The sequence below is a fragment of the Vanellus vanellus genome (genome assembly GCF_965231255.1).
Source record: "Vanellus vanellus genome assembly, chromosome: 1".
Taxonomy (NCBI): domain Eukaryota; kingdom Metazoa; phylum Chordata; class Aves; order Charadriiformes; family Charadriidae; genus Vanellus; species Vanellus vanellus.
This window is the reverse complement of record NC_138905.1, coordinates 8,095,743-8,118,613: the sequence shown is the minus strand read 5'-3', so window position 1 is coordinate 8,118,613 and position 22,871 is coordinate 8,095,743. Positions and strand designations below refer to the sequence as shown.

At 47.3% G+C, this 22,871-nt stretch overlaps 1 protein-coding gene across 2 annotated transcripts in view; it reads left to right on the top strand.

Moving 5' to 3' along the window:
• The window catches only part of FRMD4A (FERM domain containing 4A), a gene marked incomplete at both ends in the record, with an annotated part of 383,738 nt that overhangs the window by 207,531 nt on the left and 153,336 nt on the right, over window positions 1–22,871 (top strand). The window lies entirely within an intron of this gene.

Here is a 22,871-nt window from a genome sequence, read left to right as displayed (position 1 = left end):
CAAAGCTGAATCTCAAAGCAGCATTTCTTCTGATGCTATTTTGGACTGGAGGAGGCTTTTGAGGGGGTAGCTGAATGCTGGGAAAAGCTGAATAAGCCGCTTCATTTTGGAGGGAAGAGGGAAAAGACAGAAATGAGCATTGCTGATTTAACAAGTGAAATATGCCTTGGGTCTTTTGTCCTGGCCTGAGACAAGGACACTGGGCTCTGCACCCAGCTTTGCCAGGGGGACTGCAGGATCTTGGGATTTTGCGTGGCCTTTGCCTCCTGGGTGTCAGTGTTTCCTTCTCCTGTTGTTCAGATCTGCTTCGGGATGATCTGAGTTTGTAACAGTGCGCTTCACAAGAGGCTTCAACCAAGTTTTTTATACATGTTGCAATATGCATTATAAACAGACATCTTAATGAGAGAAAGTGCAGTCGTGCAGCACAGAGTTCATACAGGTAATACAGTCTGCATCATAGAATCATAGAACAGTTTGGGTTGGAAGGAACCATTAAAGGCCATCTAGCCCAACCCCCCAATGAGCAGGGACAACTTGTATGAGATCAGGTTGCTCAGAGCCCCGTCCAACCTCACCTTGAATGTTTCCAGGGATGGAGCATCTACCACCTCTTGGGGCAACCTGTGCCAGTGTTTCACCATCTTCATCATAAAAAATTTATTCCTTATGTCTAGTCTGAATCTACTTTCTTTCAGTTTGAAACCATTACCCCTTGTCCTATTGCAACACGCCCTACCAAAAAGTCTGCCCCCATCTTTCTTATAACTACTGAAAGGCTGCAAAGTCTTTCAGCATTGAGTTCATACAGGCGATACAGTCTGCGTCATGGGCTCTCGTCTTGCAAATAGCTTCCACACCATGGGCTAGGAGCAGCGAAAGCTGCTGTACAGGGTCGAGGTCATACATTAGGAGGCAGAGATGGATTAACAACCTTTTTCTCTGCACAAAACATGTACAGCAGGACGTGGTGTGAAAGCCGGGGTAGGTGTGCGATGTGGCACCACTGTGCAGGCAGGGCAACCCACTGCAACCAGCCGATGGCCTGGGCTGCTCAGGCTTTCTTGCATGAGCAAGCTAAATCCCCCCTTCCAGGTTCTTCTGAATCCCTTGAACTTGGATTTTTGCCAGAAATCCAAAGAGCGGTGAAAATCCAGCAAACCTCTGTGTTGCCCATTCCCAGGCAGTGGTAGGACTAACAAAGATCGTTCAAAGAGCTAAGGGTTTCATTACAAAAAAAAAAAAAAAATCAAAGATTTCTTTTCTTTCCCTGTTTTGTTTGTGTTTTCCTTCTCTTTCACGACCCTGAGCATCTGGAGATGAAAAGTGTTGTTACCCATCACCAAATGGTTCAGCAAGGCAGCATTAAACACGTGCTGTTTGACAGCAGAACCCCAAATCAGTCACTGGCGCTGAACGTTAGCAGAGTCAGAAGTCTTTAATTGCCTTCAGCCATAAAAGTGTGTGAAGTCAGGAGTACACGAGAGGACTTGGACAACAGGTTCCTCCCTTCAAAGCACAATATTTACCAGCAAAACATCTAACCCAGGGGATGGACAAACACAAGAGTGAGGAATTAGGAGAAGGCATGAAGCTGTGATGCACAGTACCACCTAGTGACAGCCCAGCTACATAAGAAGGGCAACCCCCCTTTTGCCAAATTCAGGGTCCGTTTCCCCATCTGATCTTTAATCCTCTTTCCCAGCTGCACCACGAGCGCTTCTGTCTCCCACGGGTGAAGGGACAGCGCCATTTGAGCAATCCTGAGTTTTTTCCTCCTTTTCATGCTTTCCTTTTTGCAAAGCAGCCCCGGATAGCGATAGACAGGACTTCTTGTGTCCGGCGAGAAGCAGCCGACGGATGCCGTTTTGTTTGCTACGTGGGGTGTGCAGGTTGGGCTCGGCGCACATCGCCCGCTGAATCACCCACGAGGAATTCCTCAGTGCATTGTGCAAAAGGGGAAAGGGAAAATGCAAGGTCCAGTGAGTAACGCAGCCTTTCAGGGCATCTGAAATGAAAAGAAATGCCACAGACTTGTTCCATTTGTAGCAACGACGTGAAAGAGCAGTGTGACAGGCTCTGCTCAAGAGAAGGCTTGTAACCTTTTCCATTAATTTCTTTTCAAAGAATTGCTTATTGAAGGCTAAGCTGCTTTTTATAAGCCTTAGAGGCTGAGCGTCTTTGTCCTTTTTTATTATTATTGCTGCTCCTCTCCCTTGCTCTCTCTTTTAAGAAAAAGCGGTTACTGTACATGGGTGTTGTTTTTCTCTCCGTGGTTATCTGAGACGAGCCCAGCATCGAGATGGGAATTTTGTCACCTTTTGGCAACGGTGGGATTGCATAGAGCAAACTGAATTAGAAGAAATCCAGATCTATAGAATTTCCCCATACTCCAGCCCACAGATTTACCCACGATCCAAGCGGCTGGGCTGAAAAGGATTTGATTCCTTCTCCTCGTTAAGGTCCCTTTACACATATTCTTGAGCGGGAGCTAAAAGGCTCCGCTCAGTCTCTGTGTGTGGGTGAGCGAGCAGAGGCGACTCGGTGTCTGGGTACCGTCCTGCAGCTCGTGGGAGGCAGCAAAAGCGCTCTGCACCTCCCTGCGAGGCCCCACGCACGTTTAGGGCTTCTGCACACAGCCTGTAATGTTTGCACCAGTTGGGCTGGAAGGGGTTGGGGCTTTGCGTGAACAGACAGGAGGTGATGTATGTGTAAGGTTGGGGTTAGGGTTAGGGTCAGGGTTAGGGTTGAGTTGGCCTTTCCTTCCTCTTAGCCAGGAAAAAGGTCCCCAGGGAAAAGGATATTCAGACCCTCTCCTGGACCTCAGCTAGAAGCTGCACTAGTTGATAGGCAGTCCCTTGCTTGTACACCAGCCAAGCTGAGGTGGTTCTCAGAGGGTTTAAATCGATACCCCTTCCCTGACTTCAGTGGATGTCTTCCTCGAACGACTGGCTGGGAACACAAATCCCAATGCTGCGCCTCCTTCAGTCGCTAAAATTTGCTAAATCACCTGAGTGCAGAAAAATTGCTTATTTGTTGGGGCCACCAGCATGAGGACCTGCTCACTGCCCTCCAGGGGGTGAGGCCATCTCATGCACACGGCCACCCTATGGTAAATACGGCATTTCCAGCAGGATTTCTTCCTAGGCTTATCCTTCTTGAGCTTATTGCTTTTTTCTTTCCCACAATCCATGGTGCTATGTCCAGCTCCCGAGCACGGCAGCCCCGGAGAAGCTCCCACAGCTGGGTAAACACGCCTGAGTGAATAGGGCCCTTCACAATGGAGTCACCAGGAAATCCAAACACTGTAAAGGCCAACAATTCAGCAGGGACATAATCATGTAATTACGAGACATGTTCCTCCCAAGGACCAGGAAGACACAGCCTGAACACTGCCTAGCTGGGTTGCTCCTTAGACAATAGGTTTTTCCACCCCAAAGTCCTCCAGGAGCAGCTCTTTCTGTCTTGTCTTTCAAAGTGGTGAGGAGGAAGATGAGTTTCCACAGAGGGATATTAGGATTTTCCCTCTCACCCAGGATATTTCAGCTACAACAGGCTGCACCGGCCCCATTCCCCTTGCAGGGTTGAAGTCGGTCTGGGGAAAGGATCAAAGGATGATACATGGGGAAATATTAACAGGCTAAATTCTGTCTGCAGTTACGCAGGGGTAAATGCAAATTACGACAGTGAGTTTACTGCTGATTTACACCAGACTGAGGGGGAGCCGGGTCAGGTCAGATGCTTCCACAAGCATGGGGTTATATGGGCTTTTAGGCACCAGGGTGAGGAGCAGAGGCAGAGGAGTCTCCATCCCCTTACACTTTCCCTGGCATGTTGCAACGGGTGTTGGAGATACAATGTCATTTACTTCAGTCTGCACATTTGTCTAGTGGCTTTGCCCACTGGGATCTCTTCTGGCTCTTGGATTCGTTGCTTGGACCCGTGCAAGCTCCTTTTCCCTGGATCTACTAATCTTACATGTTTTCCTGAAATGCAACAGTTTTAGCACGCAAAGCAACTTACATTAATATCCGTCCACTGCTGCAAGGTAAACTTTTCCTTGCTGTAAATTGCAAATTTTACCAGGATCTGACCTTGAACACAGCAGCCAATATAATATATGCTGATATGGGCAAACTGGCTGTGAGTCTCAAATGAGCGTATACCAAGCCAAATCCTGAAGTCAAGAATTAGGCAGCTTTATACTAACGGAGGAGCTGGCTCACTGTGTTATTGGCATACGTGAAAATTAATCATATCCTGCAACAATGTTCACAGGATGTATTTGATTTATTACTAATCCCGTACACTCTTGCAGCTGCTGATCCGCTGCCAGAGGGTATCATAATGATGCAGCTGGCACCCCTGTTGCGGTGGCCATCGACATAGCCAACGGCACGCGTTGGGTCGGTCGTCCTCAGCCATACTATTGCATTTGCTGCCTGAGTTAAAAAATTAAGCCCTGTAGCTGTGGTTTTTAGTTTGTCTCCTATATAGAGAATAAGAATATATCATTCTTATGTATTCTTATACAGGGATAAGAACGTATAGCACGCACAGACCGGGGGAGGATGTATAACACCAAAAATATTTCAAAATATTCAAACCTGCAGAGCAAAGCTGATTTTGGCTCAGACTACGAGAGTTTCTATCACCCAGCTGCCCCTGGTAGGTGGTCAGTGGCAGAGGTGTGTAGGGAAGCTATACATCGCCCTGAGGCTGAGATGGTTGGTGATCAAGAATGGAAAGCCACAGCTACTGCAGTGCAGTCTTCCCAAAACACAGCTGACCCTCCTGAGATTAAGGCACAGAAAAAGGAGGTGGAAGAAATGAAATTCTCATTCTCGGAGGGTTTCTTGCCTTGTTTTTACCCTGGACCCTGCCTGGTTATAAGGCAGTTCAGATTTTAAAAATCACTACCAAATGTTTGGAACAATTGAAATACATTGCCTTTACTGTGACAATATTAATATTACATGTTCCTCTTAAGATTTAAAAAAAAGAGGCAAATTAAAGATTTTTTTTATTATTTTTTAGGGAAAGTCAAAATAGATTGTTAAGAATTTTCCCAGTTTTTCACCTCCAAGTATGACTTTTAGCAAAACATGAGTTTGGAGAGCATTTTGGCATGAGAGCTTTCTCTGCCAAAAAACTACTTTCATCAACATTTGCCAAAACAGCACCTTTGCCCAGGGGCTGACCTACAGACAGCATTAAATGTGGCTGCTGATGAGGAAAGGGCTGTGTCCATCCTCCCACCAACAGGCTCATTACTGGTACCCAAGGGGAAAGGATATTAGATGTATGCAGTTCAGCGCATGCCCCATGGAAGAGCCTGCTTTGTGCAGACCAGGAGACTCTTATTGTCAGAGCAAGAGTGATGTATTTCCAAAGGTGAAGGTGAAATGCGAGAAGATAGCTGCTCAAGAGGATCCCTCTAAGCTCAAGGCTCAGTCAGAAGACTTTACTCCACCAGGATATATAGTCATGTCATGAGGTGGGCTTTGCTTTAATTCCCCCAATATCAGCGATTGGGATTTAGTGGTAGGACTGGTTTAAATTCACATCTTTCATATCCCTGGACATCAAGATGTGAGTCTTTACCTGTGTTTTTAATGCTGAGATAGCATTTTTGCTTGACCTATCCATCTCCTTCCACCTTGGCCAATAAAGCAGGGGAGAAGTGGTGCACAGCAGAAGACGCTTGCATCACCCAGGGACCCTTCCCCAGGGCAGGGTCCTCCTCTGGCACAGGCAGGACGTTTGTCACCCAGTGCGGGTGACCCCGGGGCAGAGAGCCCGGTCAGACGTCGCCCAGCCTGGTTGCTAATTATCCCGCAAGGAAAGGGAACTGGCTCTGCAAATTGTGAAACATGAGGGCTGTCAGCATCAGAGAGGATTTGCACTGGGGATGACAGGCATGACCTGCTTTTCCTGCTTTGTTTATTTATTTGGTGACACGCTGTCATTCAGTGAATAATCCAGAGTTTTCCTCTCGGGGTTTTCTCCTTTGCTCTTTCAGTACTGAGGATAACCAAGGGGGGATAGGAACAGACAACCTGCTCCCTCACTTTGGCAGGACGTCAGTGATGTCACTGTTGTACTGGGGGAACCAAATGAAAAGTGCCTGGCACGTGGTTCCCAAAATCCTGGGAGGAGACTAGGGGTTTCCCATCCACCTCAGGAGACAGCAATGAAGGTGGTGCGGCCAAAGGAATCCCATCCTACTCTCCTGCTCCGGTGTTTCTCGAACTTCCATCAAAGTGGCCGCTGCATCCCATTCATCCCCGCACAGCCAGCTGTGCGAGCTCCACGTGGGCCTCACCAGGAAAGGGCTTCTCCCGCATCGCCACCTGCTTTTCATTAATCACCTCCATTTAATGATGTAGAGAGCAGGGAAGGAGCAGTCCCACAGCTTCAAACACCCCAAACACAATCCTTTGCAGCTGGGCAATTCCAGTTGTCCTGGATGCATAAGGTCTGATTAAACTGTGATGGTACAGTGCCTTCAGGATTGCCTTCAAAATTGCTTCAGCACAGCCATTCGCTAGCCCTGGTTCTTGCTGAAATACATCCATCATTAGAGCAAAACCTACACATTAAATTTGTACATAAGCATATGCATATATATAAGAAAGAGTCCATAAAGCAAGCAAATTGACAGCCTTCTTGCAGCAAACTTTGATCTTATTCTGTGTGCACGTTGAACACGGGGAAGGTGGGTTCTGAGTTGGGACATTTCTTGTTGCACCAAGAATGGACATACAAGACCAAGTGGAAAAATGCCAATTCAAACTCTTTTAAAAAGCAGTCGGTCTCTCAGCAGTTGGACTTCATAATTTACTGGCACATCACCCCTGAATGAGTTGCCTCAAGGTCACTGCAAACCTAAGTGTAGATTTGGGCTGAACCAAGACCTGCCCTCCGCACACCTAATGATGTTTGTAGTGTTCAGCCACAAACTCACCCGACAGTGCACCAGGGCAGCATTAGGCACCAAATATTTTGGGTGAGATGTGGCAGCATGTTGAGACATGGGGACATCCAGGCCTCTCTTAACTGATTTCCTAACCAAAAACTGCCAAGTTCAGCAGGAGTCTGCATTCACCCCCTCTTGCCCCTCTAGCTGTCTGTGGATAATTAAAAATCATGATTATAGAATTATAATGATAAGCCAATTACTAGAGCAAGGCACCTCTTCAAAATCATGTAATAGAAACAGATGTGCAAATGTTCTCTAAACTTACGCTTTTACAAAGTGATTTTGACAGCCACTCCTCTGCCGACAGCATCTCACATCCACGATCCTGAGCGCAACAGCAACCTCCGTACGGGTCACTACCTACGCGATGGTTGTATTTGTTCTTTACTACATTGCACATCTTAAAGCAGGGTCCAGCAAAGTGCAAAGGCACCAGACATGGATGACTCTGCGCGACTGCAGAGCTGGGTCTGCTCTGAGCGTTTTGCAGGTGCAGGACGACGGAGGGCGTGAAAGTCCCATGCATTTTCGAAGCAGGTGAGCCTGTGCTCTTTGCTCTCACCCTGAGAAGCCGCCTCTATAAAAGCTCCTGACAGGCAGGCAATGAGCTGGGCAACACTCTCATTCCTGTCAAACTCTTGTGTTCCTCAGCGTGAATGCCTCAAGCATTCTGCTTTTTTTATTTGCACGTGAAGTCAGGCAATCCTTCAAGTGCAGGCAACATCCTGAAGCTGACTTGCTTCCTAAAATGTGCATTTGAGTAATGAATTTCTCCTCTTTGCTCTCCTGAAGCCTGTCCTGGCAGGGCTGGGCAGGCAGCTTGCATGTGGCCAGGGGCACCTGTGTGCTCGGACAGGGGGTGTAGGGACAGCCACAGCCACCAGGTTCCTCTATGGAGGAAGCACAATGGCCTGGCCACCAGCTGGGTGCTCCACGGGGAGCCAAGGTGGCCCCGTGCCTCCTCTACTCTGCTGTGCTTAGTGGGGAGGGCACAGCTGAGTGCAACTCCTCACCTTGCCCGCATCCCTCCCTGGCCACCTCTTCCTTAGAATGGGGAGTTTTTGCAGCCAGGGTGGATGAGCAGAGGGGAGCAGGAGAAACCCTGGGAGACAGGGCCCCCGGCTGTACCCACACCTTCACAGAGCTGCGCCTGTGGCCTCTGTAACTTCATCGACCACTGTAGCACAGGAGCAACCATGCCCTTTCACAGGCATCTTCCACGCCCACATAGCATCCAAAAGGCAGGGTCAGCTCCTCCAGCCTGGCCAATGCTGGATGCTAAGCAGTCTTAAGCACTTTTTGGAGTGATTTGAGGGGTAGCCCTCCTAGGAAATGTCATCCCCCCACAAAACCTCAGGTGGCTTCAGGTACCAGTGCTTCCCATGGCCACGAGCTCAGGGAAGAACAAGAGCATCATGTTTGCTCAAAAGAGGCAAAGCCCAGGGAAAGTCAGGTTACATTTATGCCTCTGGAGTGAGCTGGCATCTTCAAACATGTCTCAGAGATGCTGTAGCCATAATTCTGGTCCTTAAGTTGCTGCCAGTACAGCCAAGGCGTTTGGTTGAAGAACCATCGCCTGAGCCACCGGTGAGGCACAAGGAGCAGCGCTGGAGAAACAGCCCCAATTGCATGGACACCCATCCGCAGAGGGCTGCGCCGTCAGGGCTCGGTTTGTGATATTTATGTTGCTTTAGGCTCTGTTGGCTTCAGATGAAGAAGGGGGTTTGGGTAATTCAGCTCCCCGCTGCTGTTCTGTAATTAAGTCTAAATGCCACTCTTCACTCGGAGGAGAGCAGAGGCCACTGCAGATTGCACTGGGGGTTAGCCACGACCTTCAGAAAACTATGGAAAAATACGCCGTGTTCGCTGTCCTTTGTCAAAACGCTAAATAACAGCCCTGCCAAAGTTGGTAAATATTCTGTCGAAGGCGCAGGAGGCCACAAAGAGCGTGTTTTAAGAGTCGCCAGTACAAAATTTGCATCTGGCAAAGGTCCTGCTCTGCACCGAGAGCCACGTGAGCTTTTGGAGTTAGCATTGCGCCTTGAATGCATTTTTCACCCGACCCCCTCGTTTCTAGGGATGCCATTATCAACAGAGGACTCGCTTTTATTATTAAGTAGCAAATCAATCTGGCTATGCCGAGCGCAATCCAATTATCGCTTGTAGTTACTGTAGGCTGAAGAAGTCATAAATAAATGAGCACGCTGGAGGTATTTAACATTTCAGTCCCGCCGTAAGCATCCAGCCCATCGTTTGCGCTGTGCGCGCCGGCTGGGCATCAATCCTGTTGTGAATCGCTCAGTTTTGGGGGGATTTTTGGTCGGTGCGGCAGGGCAGCATGGTGGGAGGGCAAGTCCTGGTGCTCAGTGCTGGCCCAGACAATTACAGGATAATCGGGGGTAAATGCAGACTCCTTTTTTCTTTTGTTTCCCGAGGCGGAGGCAGGGCAGGGGCCTCTTCCTGCTCCTCTCGCGCTCGCCCAGTGGGAGCAGAGCAAACGTAGCTCATGTGTCGGTCCGTGGGCACAGGAAAGCCGAGAAAAGGCTCTTTGCAAAACCCCAGTCAGCTCCCGAGGGGACAGGGCTGAACCCAGTGCTCGCTTTCCTTCTCTTACCGCTATTCCGAAAGCACCCCAGCTGTTTGGTTTTGGGTTTCACACCTTATTTTTAGAGGGTTCAGGTTGTTCAGTGGAAATAAAGCATCTTGTAGTATACAGGCACCTAGTTACTCATTACCTCGTTAGCACAATGATGTATGAACGGTCATACAAGTAAAGTGATGCTCAAGTGCAATATAAACATAGTCACTGCTAAATGGACTCATTTACAAAAGTATTCCTTACATCTGGTTTTCTTTTGGGTTTGGTTGGGTTTTTTTTTCCTGTCTTCTTTCTCTGTTATTCTACTTCTGCTCATTCGGGTCATTTTGAAGCGCCCGCCCGATAACTCAGTTATCACAGTTTGGGGGGCGAGTGCTGCAAGGCACGGAAGGCTGCGCACGCATCCTGCACCTATGCCAGTGTCCAGCCCTGGCCAAAACAACATGCACGATAGGCTCTGCCCGTGTGACACTAACGGCGAGGAGGATGTTGGCGTTTAAATGTGCACTCATTAGTATTCCACTGTAGGGTCAAATGAATTATTTTTTCTAAGTTGTTGTTGTTATTGTTATTATTATGATTACTACTATTATTATAACTACTACTACTGTTACTATTACTATTATTCACTTTTTCTGCCAGGGATTGTATAAAAATTACATTTACAATTCTGCACCATAATTTATTTGATTTTGTCCCTGGTCACTCGATAATGCAGAAATCAGTTGTCTTTATTAGTTTGGTGGAAAAAAAAAAAAAAAAAAAAAAAAAGAAAGCTGATTTTGCATCAAAGCCTGTGGCAGCTTCTGCTTTCTGTTTGTCATAAGCAGCAAGGCGTCTTCAGCCATCCAGCAGTTTCAGGATTTTGTTCTGAGGGAATAAAAGGATGAGAGGGAAATGGGGTATTTCCTATGGATTGCCGTGTTTATTTGCTTGGGCTTGCTTGTTTCTCTGCGAGGGGAAATCAGCAGGAAAAAGAACTTCTAGTGAAAGCCATGAAAGGGGATGACTTCCAGATTTCCCTCCAGATATTTCACACAGCCCTACCAAATAAGGTATTTGGAAAGCTGCTATTGAAATCAGCTCCTCTCAAGGGTTGCATTTTCCTTCCCTGACAGGAGCAGGGAAGGGTTATGGGGTCTCCACTCCCCAGTCCTGGCTGCTATGTGAATTTTAGCTGAAATAACGATCTGAAACCTTGAGATTTGCCATCCTCCTTCTTGGGAGGAACCTTGTAGCCTTCTCATTCCCATGGACGTGATGCCATAGCCACCAGGCCAGAAACCAGCCATGTCCTGATCTCCAAAGCTTTTCCAGTGTGGTTGAGGAGCAAAGCGGTGGCTGGTCCCGTTGTCCCAGTTGCTCTAAAGCTATGAAGCATCAAAGCCTAGAGCATGCTTCACAAATATCCAATGTATCGTCCTTGAAAATTAAAAATCTAGTGACGCAACTTGAAAAACCTTCATATTTCTAGGTAGGCTCTAACCAAGAAGTCTGAATTCAGAGGTCGTAGGATTGCTCACTTGACTTTGGAAGTAGAAGCAGAAAGGGGCAGATTTCTGTGGGGTATAAAGGCACAATCCTTGGACTTCACTGAAGATCCACAACAGCTCAAAATCTGAGTCTGTGTGCTTTTCCTAGAGGATTTATTTATTTTGGCCGCATGCAGGTGGAAGTACTGAACCCAGCGCTGGCGGCTGCAGGAATGGTGATGCTGTAAGGACTCTGGGAATAAGTGTGCGGAGAGACAATCTACGTGATCACCACTGGAAAAACCCACCATTCACCACCAATTATCACACTCGAGGTCTCAAGAGAGGCTACAATTATTCCCTGCTCCAAGTCTAGAGCAAATCAGCATTTTCCCAGTAATTGCAGTGTAGCAACTATTGTAGATGTTGACTTTTTAATAGCAAACACTGCTCAAGCATTAGATTTACAGTCATGTTAGTTAGCTTTAGTGACTGGGGAATCAATTACCTTGCCGTACAACATGACCAAAGATTATAGGGTAGCCCATGTAATAATTTATACTGCCATCTAGGAGTGAAACTGTAACTTCATGGTTTCGTATAGAAAGACACTCTGTTTGCACAGCAATAATTCCAGTAATAATAATAATAATAATAACCATAAAAAGGAAAAAAGAGGAAAACAGTGATTACAAAATAGGGGAAGACCTGTGTACAAATAGGGCGCTGGGAGGTGTTGGGAGCTTTGCCATTATCAATTATTGTTCAGAGTGACAATAGCAGTAGAATTTTGTTAATGAATGTGTTTTCCCAGTTCAATTCACTCGGGTTGGCAAGTGAGGCTGAGCTGCTCTGCCCTGGCAGAAGGATTGTCCCAGCCCCGTCATTGGGACATACAGCCAGCGTGTCACGTTATCAGCAACACAAAACCGGCTACGGGCCCCCATTGACCACTTGCTCTCTTGATTGATGTCAGCACTGCTGATTTCTATAATCAGTTTTACAGGCAGCGTTTTTCCCCATTTTCTACCTACCTCTCTCCCTCCCAGCCCTTGTTCCCACAATTGAATCCCTTCTCCTGTTTGGGACAGGAAAAACTTGCGCCTAATTTCTCCAAGCAGAAAGCAAACATCATTCCTTTAACTTCTTTGAATCAAGACCACCCAGGTCAGCTTTTCAGTCTGTGTTTCCAAGCAAATTATGGAGAAAGAGCATTAATTATTTGTATTTTTCCTCCTGCAAAGAAGTTGCCACTATGACCCTTTAACTATTGGCTTTGTCCCTTTTCCTCTCATTTATTTCCCTTTTATTTCAGCCCTCACTTCACATGAAGCTGGCGGCTGCGCTTTTTGAACCCTCCAAGCACAGTCGTCCCTCATGAAACATGGACCAGTGAAATTATATGAAAACTGGTTACTGGCAGTATAAAATGGACTAGTACAGGGTCCTCCATATGCAGATGTTCATCACTAGGCAGTAAAAAGTTTAAATCAATATATCAAACTACTCCCTTGACTCTAACCAGCAAAGCCTGCTCCATTTTTTAAATTGCGAAGGCTCAAAAACATTAAGACTGCCTCAAAATAATGGAATTAATAAAATGCATAAAGTTGGGCTGTCTTCTCCTTCGCTTTCTGGAATCAGCCCAGAAGAGCAGGTTTTCAGAAAAACATCATCTATCATGAGATTTGGCAACCTCGCGCTCTCAGATCAGAAGGTCACTGTCACTGCGGAAAGGCGGCCGCCTCTGGAATGAGGAGGAGGGGGAGAAGTGTCCGCCTGCGAGCTGGGGGACGGGAAAATTAGCATTGCTCTAAATGAGGAGCCTGAGCCGCAGTGGGGAAATAGCATCACTGCCCCTCTGAGATGGTCCGAACCCGCTGGGGATGTGCAACACTCACTCCGTCCGTGCACCCATCGGATGGGTGCACCCACGGCATGGTCCATGGAGAGCAGCACATCCCTGCCACCCCCAGCATGATGGGACATCAGTGAGGATGAGCTCCCCATCCACGGTGGTGGCTCCCAAGCAATTTGCAGAAAAGGCACAGGGGATCCTTTTGTCATTATCATTAGTTTCCCTCACTACAGCCTTGAATGTGCAAAGGACAATGTATGAATGCCGTCAGCTCCGCGCAGGTGTTTGTCTCTGTTTTGGAGGTGCAGTTTAGTTGCATCCTGCAGCTGAGCAGTGATATTGCAAACATCAGGGACCGTGGGGCATTTGGGCTTTATTTCTTCTCCTTCTCCCACACAGCCTCCCATGAGAACTGCCGTGGAAATTCTTGTTTTCCCTGAAAATATGCATTTGACCAACCATGATTGTATTTAAGCCTTCAATTGCTTTAATAACAACCCTTCCAACACACTTAATCTGAAAATGTTTTCAATGTACTCAAGATCTTATAAACAAAGACTGCAGTCACCATCACAGTGTTCCTGCAAAGCCAAAACCCAAACATTAGCCAGTTTGTTGCATAGCTGAATTGCCATGTATCTCATCTGACTGGTGGCATATGCTGCTATAGATAATCTGAATATAATTTCTCCCCCTTTTTAAAATAAAACAAGCTCAAGGAGTCACTGTAAAAAGTATCACCTTAGCAAGAGTTGACTTATGTGTTGCGTCCAAAGTCTATATTCACCTCTCAGAGTTTAACGAGTTACACTTCACAGTCCTCCCAGGAGAGAGTGAATTGTGATAGGACCAAACTCGGGTTATAGATGAGGATAGAGGGATAGTGAGGCAAAATGTCACTGAGAAATGGGTGGGAGAGAACAGATCTGAGCATAAACCCATCCTTCCCCATCCTAAAAACCAGCACCTAATCTTCCATAGCCCAAAGATTGCAACACTATGGAGCTGCAGAAACTACGATTACAATAGCCAACAAGCAGTGCTTTTGCTGATAGCTGAGCAGTTGATGGGGTTGATCAGTCTTCAGAGATGAAATATCTCCTGCTTCCCACATCCAGGAGTCATGGTGATCACAGGGAAAAGGTGTTATGGTGCAAGTCCATACATCTTGCCTGCAAACCCTAGCTCTGAGATCATGTAGGCCAGGTTAGACCTATACCAAAAGTGAGGATTGGATGTTTAATGCTGACTTCCTAGGAACCAGCAGGCTGCCTGAAGGCAGGCACCTCCATCCTTTCCTGCAAAAATGGAGCAGGGGATGAAAAGCTGAGCAAGGAGAACATTTTTGAAGCCACAGCTAGTAGGGAAAACATTCACCCTTTACATGCAGGGGCTCTGTGGTTTGAGACTTCCCTCAGGATGTATTTCTTCGAGCTTCTCATCTCTTTTTTGGGGGGAAGTATCAATGCCGCTTATCCTACCGCCTCTCATGTGTCCACAAGGCCTGTTACAGCCATTAGGTGAAAGACAAAGTCCTCAAAGTAGGCATCAATGCCCAAGACTCTCCCCAAATAGCAGCCAGCAAGGACTGTTAAGTCCCATCGATGGGCCACTTCCAGGTTCCCCTGCCCTTTCCGAGACTGGTCTCTAGCGGCTCTGGGTCTGCGTGGCCCCATGCAAACACAGCTAGGCTTGGCAGAGACGTTGCTTGGAGCAAACCGTGCAGACCATGGGGTGCTCGGAAACCAGGCCACCGCCGCGCACGGAGGGGAAATGAGCAACCTTTATGGAGTGAATTAATCAAGTACTTCAATCTCCTTAGCCGAGGGTTAATAGTCTTGTGGTGACTGCCCTGGACAGGGTATCAGGAGAGGCGGGTTTTATTCCTGGTGTGCTTCAGTAATGAAAAGGAAATTGTGTTCAGACGAGTGATAGAAGCCCATGCTCCCAGAGACGTCAGACACGCAGCAATTAGACTCAAGTTAAACAATAAATCAAGTGACACTGAGCCTTTGGCTCTAGCAAAGCAGCATTATGACTAGTGCTATGTTTATTTACAAGATGCTGAGACCATTTAAAATGTTTTCATATTAAATGTAATTTGGGTGTTTGTTATCAAAGCAATTGACTGGGCCTAATTGCAAACATTATTGGTCAGATAAATATTTTCTGGCAAATACGATCTGTTCATTGCACTCTTATGACATGAGGGCATACTTGCTCCAAGATTTATTTCCTGTTTGCTTCCTCTCTTTGCAAGGATTGCCTCATAAAGATTAAAAAAGCCAAAGCGAACCAAAGTGTAAAGTAGAAAACGCCGATTAAACTGTCAGAAACGGAGCAGCCTTTGTGAATCACCGATTCATTATCTGGGGGAAGAAGAGGGGTCTCGGGTTAGCACAAAGGCTTTGGTGTCACAAGGTTTGCGATTTATTCCCAGGTCTCTCTCTCTCTCTCCAATTTGGTACGGGATCTTATCCAGGTAAATTGATCTCTCTGTGACTCCATTTTCCCACCTGTTCAATGTAGGTAATGATCTTGCCTCACAGAGATAGTGAAAACTTTCAATAAGCAGAAAAGGTTACCTTAAAAACCACACCTGCATCTGAAATTAGGCTACCCCCTACTAACACCTACAAGAGCTTCGGCTAGAACAGCTATTTCCTACTACAGCCAGGAGGTTTCCCTGATTTTGATTTGTAGGCGAGCAGCAGAGGAGAGAAACACATCTTAAGAAATAGAAATGTATGACCGAGAAGTAACAGAAATTGGAAAGCAAGCTAACAGCACTTCTTTTTCAGTTACTAAAATTGTCGTTTGGCTGTGTCACTTCAGTATCTCATGAGCCCCTTCTCTAATGTTGCAGTGATGTATTGAAAGCATTGTCTAACTGGCTTTTGATTTTGTAAAATTTATTTAGCAAAAGCTGTTAATAATTATTTTTATGCCATTTTTGGAACATTCTCTGGATTTTCTGCAAAATGTGACACCTTTTGAAACAGAAAGCTGTTCCAACCGGTGTAAGTTTTGCAATCCTCAGTAGAAGGCAGTGTAAAACTACAAAAAAAATTCTTCATACCTGACATCATGCAAAGTACAAAGACTACTTCAGTACAAAAAGCCAAACAAATGAGAATTAGTTTGTTTTGTTCTCCTATACAAAAGAAAGTACTTCATTATGTAGCTCCATGCGAGAGGTACGTGTAGATTTTGCTTAACAGGAGGGCACATTTCTCAGCTTGGATCTCTCAGCTGAATCATTTGATGTCCTTCACAATTACCTGTGCTGCCTTTTGTCATCCAAGGCTTTTATGTGGCTTTCACCAGCGTTGGTCAACTGCAACATCTGAAGACAGGGTGGGGAGAATAATCTCGCCTTTCCTCAGCCTTGTTCTCAGGTTCTTGCCATTTACTCATTTGCCATTTACTCAGCAGTTCCCTTGCATCGATGAGGTTGGTCCACCTGCCTTTGTAGGAATGAGATTTCCTCTTATTAGTTGCATTTTATTTCTGTCTGCACTGTGGTCATGTCGGTGGTCTGCAAGCAGCTCTCCAGCTCTCCCCTGGCCAAACAGCAGCCTTCACCAACAGCAGGAGTGTTTTCTGGTTTTCCTCCATGCCTCCACCACCCATCTCCTCCACCAGCCCCTGCTCCTCGCTTCCTCTGGGGAAAGGCCTGCCCATCTCCCACCACCACCCAGACCATTTTATGGATGGAAGGGGCCCCTGCTGTGACCACTCCTCCCTGCATTGTTCTGCTTTCAGGCCATTTCAGGTGAAAATGGTAATATTTTGGGAATAGGAAGAAGTTCCTGAAGCAGAGTTTTGCTCAGGTTTGAAGAAAAGGCCAGCAGGGTCCCATGTGTTCCTTCCACCCCATGGGAGGGTAGAAGGGATTGGTGAGGACCTAACCTCCTATTCCTCCTGCAAGGACAGGGATGGCTCCCAGCACTTTCCATTGGGAAGAATTCCTTCTCTATTCCAGCCCCAGGTGGGTGAAAATGGAGGGACTGGAAGAAATGCCCCTTTCCCTGGCATCAGTCCATCAAGGCATGGGTCACCCAGGGAGGGCTGGTGGCACACCCGGCTCATCTTTATTCCCTTATGCACACTTCAGCTGTTTGCTTTGTTTGGCCTCTTGGATGCCGGGATTACCCGGAGATAACTGGGACACGGGCTACTTACATGTGAGTCCTGTCCCTCTCTGTACCAGCAGCAGGCAGGATTTGCCAGCCCACGGGTCACAGCACCAACCAGCTGGAGTTGGCTTGTCCCTACCATCCGCGCAAAGATGGAGCTTCGCTTGCCTGTATAATAATCCTGCCGGCATGCACTTTCTTCGCCTAATGAAGGGAGGATTTATTGCACCAGCTCTTTGGGAACGTCGAGGTCTGCTTACTTCGCTCTTCAGCTCTCAGAGATCCTTTAAGTAGAGTCTGTGTGAAAATTAATCAGACGCCCTGGAGGCTTATTTTGTCCAAAGCTAAAGTCCTGCTTCTCCCTTTGCCCCCTCCTTTTGTGCCCCAATTACTTAAGGGATTGTCCTGGAAATTAATGAAAACATGGCATGGGAAATAACACCCACGGTTCATCTCAGAAGTGAAGTGTTTCTGCATAAGGTTTAACTAAAAGCATCTTGTGGTTCACTGAGCAAACTTGGAGATCTTCCCAGTTTGAAGTGCACTACACTGACAGTTGGTATTGCATGTGCTCTATCCCCTAAATTGTTTGCAGGTCCGGATCCAGTTATATGAGTCAGGTCCTGCTCCTGAGTAATTGCATTTTACATTTCTGAATGAGATCCCTGTGGTATCCACCTGGTTTCCAAAGTTCTTAGCATGAATTAGCTCAAGGACACAATTCATCCCAACGTTTTGTAGAGGGAAAATGAGGTGATGGGTTTGGTAGTGGTAGACGCCATCTCTCTCTGGCTGGCCCTGGTCCATGGAAGTGAGTGAGGGCAACCTGGTGGCTTGGGTGACCAGCTGGGTCACATCGGTCCCTTTTCTACTTCCCAGCACTGAGGCATATTTGTTGCATGGAGGATACAGATCGTGTCAGCTGAACAGAGGTGAGGACACTTGCCTCTTCTCCAGCCAACCTACATCAGAGCTCATGAGCAGACAAGACAGTGCTATACCATGAATTTCAGGGGAATCACACGAATAGGCTCACCAGACACTTCATCTTCAAGGGCTGGCTGACCCTTGTCATGGTTAGCGTAAGTCAGCTGCATTGATTTACAGTGAGATACATGTGCCTAACAGATCACGTCATCTCTGAAAATCGATTTCAGTTCCCAAATTACTTAGGTCCATGTTGCTTGTTAAGTTTTGGGGCTTTTTAATCTTTTACTGCTACTCACATTTTTTAAGAGTTGTGCAATCCATGGGATTGAGGTCCTTAAATGCCTCCCACAGGGAGGTAGGCAGTTAGATACCTTCAGGAAATCCTAAATATTCTTTGAAAGCATTTCCCTCACCTTCCATGGGTTTCAGATGTACCATACGGGAGAATGACATTGACTTCTCTAAAGCACTGCACCGCTTATGGATGCAAATCGTTGTGTAAGTGTGAATATTGCTTCATGACACGACATCTCCTCCAACCCGTTAGTGCTAATTAATGCAGTCCTGGGATAGACAATATTCATTAAGCTTTTCTGAAAATACTAGAAATGTTCATGTAACAGCTCACACATTTTGATGGCACCCACAGTCCTATCACCATGTTCCCTGTAAAGTATTTTGATACTTTAATCTTTGCTAATGAGAGTGGAAATGAATTGTCAACAATAGTTCTCCAGCACAAGGCCATGGTGTTTCTTCCTTGCTTTGTTATCAGGTACCGATAAAAAAGAATCAGCGTGTTGGTATCTTGGCACAGAGGCATCTGGTTGCTGGAGGCTTCCCTCCGTGTATGTCAAAGTTAAATATTTGGGTTACTGTTCTCTTTTTGGGACTTGCCATCATACAAACCAGCTTGGAAAAGACGCAGCTATCTCCTGCTTCTAATCATTGCAATGACAGCAGCTCCACTGCCTCCAGACTAAATGTTTCTTACCAAGCCGTATTGTTTGGGTATTGACGACTCCAGAGACCTTGTGAAATTACAGGAGCTCCTTGAAGGAAAGGACTCTTGCCGAAGTATTACTAGGAATTTTAAGAGAGGAATGTGCATGAGGAGGTGAACGGTGAGGTCTTTTTCCTGAAAGGGTGCTGTTGAGGAAATCTGAATTGCAGGATGTATGTATGAGAGAGGAAGAAGGGGAGAGCCAACTCTGGTTGGCACAAGGCATTGCCTCTGCATTGCGATGCAGCCGTCCTTCTACAGGCTTTCATCAAGCTGGTGGGGGCTTTGGCAGCTGTTTCACTGAGCCAGCAGTGAGCCTTGCATGCATTATGATGCTCCATCAGGCTTTGGTGTCTTCCTTGGATTTGTGGTCCCAGCCTTGGTGGCCTCATGTCTACCAGCATCTAAGCAACCATCCAAAGCCGTCCCAGGTACGGACGCACCAGGCTGCATGCCCAATGGTGTGTATCTACCCCACAGGGTGGTGTCCCCCAGTTTATTAGCTTGATTTCCCACCCATCGAACAGCCCTCAGCGCCGTGCTGCACTCATGTGCCATGCCCATCTGTGAAACGAGGCTGCCAGCTCTCCCCAACATCATGGCAGTGCTGCAGGGCTCAGTTAGCTGTGGCTGTGGAGCTTTGCAAGCAATGCCACGTAACTGCAGCTGACAGTTACCCTTCATCCAGAAGTCTCTTTACCATCCTCTGCTGCCCCAGCTCACTGATTTACCTGAAGTGGGCAAAGCTGGAAGGAAGGATGAGGATCCCAAAAGCATGATTTTCCCCTTGGAAGCTTTGCTAGGAATGGCATTCTTACATTTCCACCCCAAATAGGTTTTCTTGTTTTTGAAGTCCACAGCCACACTTCGAGCTTCTGTTCCTCTCTATGTATAGACCCCAAATTAAAGGTTCTGCAAAGGTTGCTCTATGCCTTCTACAGACCACCCCGTTGCCCTTGTAGGTCAGGGTACCACCCTGCTACCAGGGAATCAGCCCAATTCTGGCCACGGTATTTCAAGGAAAGAAGTGTGCAATGAACCAGTGAGAAGATCTGGAGCAAATTCCTTGTCTAGTTCTGCGGGAAAACAACTCTTTCTGGTTGAGCTTTCATGATAAACTCTTGGCAGGGACAATGCTCCACTATTTTCCCATGTTATGAGAAACAGTCCCCGTTTCTAAATTCTTTGTTAGCTCTATCAGGTACCTAGAGGATGTTATCTTCACTCAGACCAGTAGGGGTTTTTTATTACAAATGTTGCATCTCAAATTAGAGGGTTAAGGAAATGCAGCAGGAACGTCTCCCACCATCGCAGAGAATGTTAAACCTTTGCACTTTCTTTTGGGGCAGTGTTGTGCATGTGGTCCTGGGTGGGTAGGAAAGGTAATGTCCTTACAAGGGATCTAAGGAGGATGCAGCTGGTGGTTTCACAAGTGTGACGATCCAGCTTCTTTCTGCTTGGTGGAGCTCAAAGGCTGCAGAGGTGCTGAGACGTTGTACCTGGGAAACCAAGGAGCTTCCCATCCATTTCACCCCAGACTGTTTCTGTGAAATGACACCTGTCTGTGACCCAGGTCCTTCCCTGTGACATAAACCACCTGATGCCCCAAAGATGTTGGAGGACACCATTAGGATCACACAGTGATGGGATGCTCTTTGGGCACCTCTGGTAGACAACCCACCCTAACATGGGGCAGGAGAAAGGATGCTTTCTTGCTGCCTCCAGACTAGTCCAAAACCTGTGCCTGTTTACTCAGGCTTTGTGCCGAAGGAGAGACTGGACTGTTGCTGAGAGCCTGTAATTTCAAGCTAAGTCTAATGAAAATCCCCACGTCTGCACTGAAAGCTGAAAAATCGCAATTCTGGGCAGAGTGATCCTTACTTTCCAGGTTTTGCCGCTATGTTTGAAACAAATTACTTTCCAATTAGAAAGCAAGGCAAGCTCTTTTATCACCAGCTGAATAATGCTGCACCACACCCTGGCTCCGCTCTGGGTTTGGAGGCTCATCCTGCCAGGGGAGGAGGAGTTACCTCGAAGGGCAACATGTGCCATGCAGCGATGGGTGGGGAAATCGCTTTGAGGCTTTGCTAGTTGAAGGATCATCCTACCCCAAGGGCAAAGTCCATTGCCTTGGCATATTCTTATAGAGCAACAAGCACAAGCAGGCACCTGCAGGGTGAGGGCACCTTTGAAGCAGCTTCACCTCCTGTTTTAGTGAAAGTCAGCCTGGGAAGGTGATTTTTTCATTGCTAGTCCTGAGCAGGGTTCAGGAGCAGAGCCGAACTGCTGCTGGCGTTCAAGCTTACATGCTTTTCTTCACCACCGCCACTGAAGACGGCAGACCCTGCTTGAGATATGTTGTGACCTTTGTTGAAGGAAAAGGACAAAACAGAATTTAGGGGGCAACTTGAAGTTTTACCCCTCTCTGAAATTATGGGTTTAACATTCCAGGAGGTTTTGAAGCTTGTGTTTTGGTGGTTTGCCCCTCAGGGGCAGCTGGATCTAGACATGGATTAGATGCACCCAGAAAACCCCAATCTTTACCCTTGCAATGCAGCCGTGGTCCCCCTGCTTCTCCTGGGGCAGAGACGGGTACCTTTGCTGCCTCTTGCCACTATGTCCTGACCTTGGGATTGCCTCCAGAGCAGAGTTGGGCCACCTCAGCCATTTGTTCTTAACCCTCAACAGCCAGAGGCTGGAACCTATATTTATCCCCTTAATCAAAGCCGGCCCCTTGGGTGGAGCGAGCTGGATGGGTGAGCCTGCCTGTGGCTGCATACACAGCTCCGTTTTAATAATATCTGTGCCCTTAAAGACAGGAGAGGGAACTGCACTCACACTCTAGTTTTAGCTTGTTGCACCCAAAAGCACTTTGCAGCCCCCTGGCCCCCCAAGCCTGTTGCAGAGGAGAGCACTTCAAGGCTCATTACATCTCCATGCTGGTGTGGTCTTGGCTTTCAGTCTTCACAGCAGTTCAAACCCAGAAACACCCCCAGTTAAAATCAGACAACCAGCTCATTCACCACCACCGTGTTGGGAGAGTGACTTTGTCATCTTCCTACAGGGCAAAGAGGAAATTTCCTATATCCCGTGTAAGCCCCAGCTCCATCCATGCCATGAACAGCCATGCAGTGGCATAAGTGCCAACTGAAAACAAATGAAGGAAAGGGTTCACCTCCACACCTCCCCTCCCAAAGCAGAGCTCTTCCTGGCCGGCCTGTGCCAGAGCGTGGCACAATGGCAACCTCAGGGTTTCACCTGGTGGGAATAAGCCCAGTCCCAGAAAGAAAATGCTGACGGGGAGGCAAAGCAGCAGCAAAGTAAGTCAGAACTCTAACTGCAGGCATTGTAGTGTGGGTGCTTTGCACTGTGCTTGTTTAAACCAAAAAATCCAGCACTTTTTGGAGGCTCATACACATTGTCCTTCTTGACTGGTGAGACCCCACCTGGAGTACTACATCCAGCTCTGGAGCCCCCAACATAGAAAAGACATGGACCTGTTGGAGCTGATCCAGAAGATGTTCAGAGGGCTGGAACACCTCTCCTATGAGGAGAGGCTGAGAGAGTTGGGGTTGTTCAGCCTGGAGAAGGGAAGGCTCTGGGGACACCTTATTGCAATCTTCCAGTACCTAAAGGGGGCCTACAGGAGAGCTGGGGAAGGACTTTTTACAGGGGCGTGTAGTGATAGGATGAGGGGGAATGGCTTCGAACTGGAAGAGGGGAGATTTAGATTAGATATTAGGAAGAAATTTTTCACTTTGAGGGTGGTGAGGCACTGGGACAGGTTGTCCAAAGAAGCCGTGGCTGTCCCATCCCTGGAGGTGTTCAAGGCCAGGCTGGACGGGGCTTTGAGCAACCTGGTCTGGTGGGAGGTTTCCCTGCCCATGG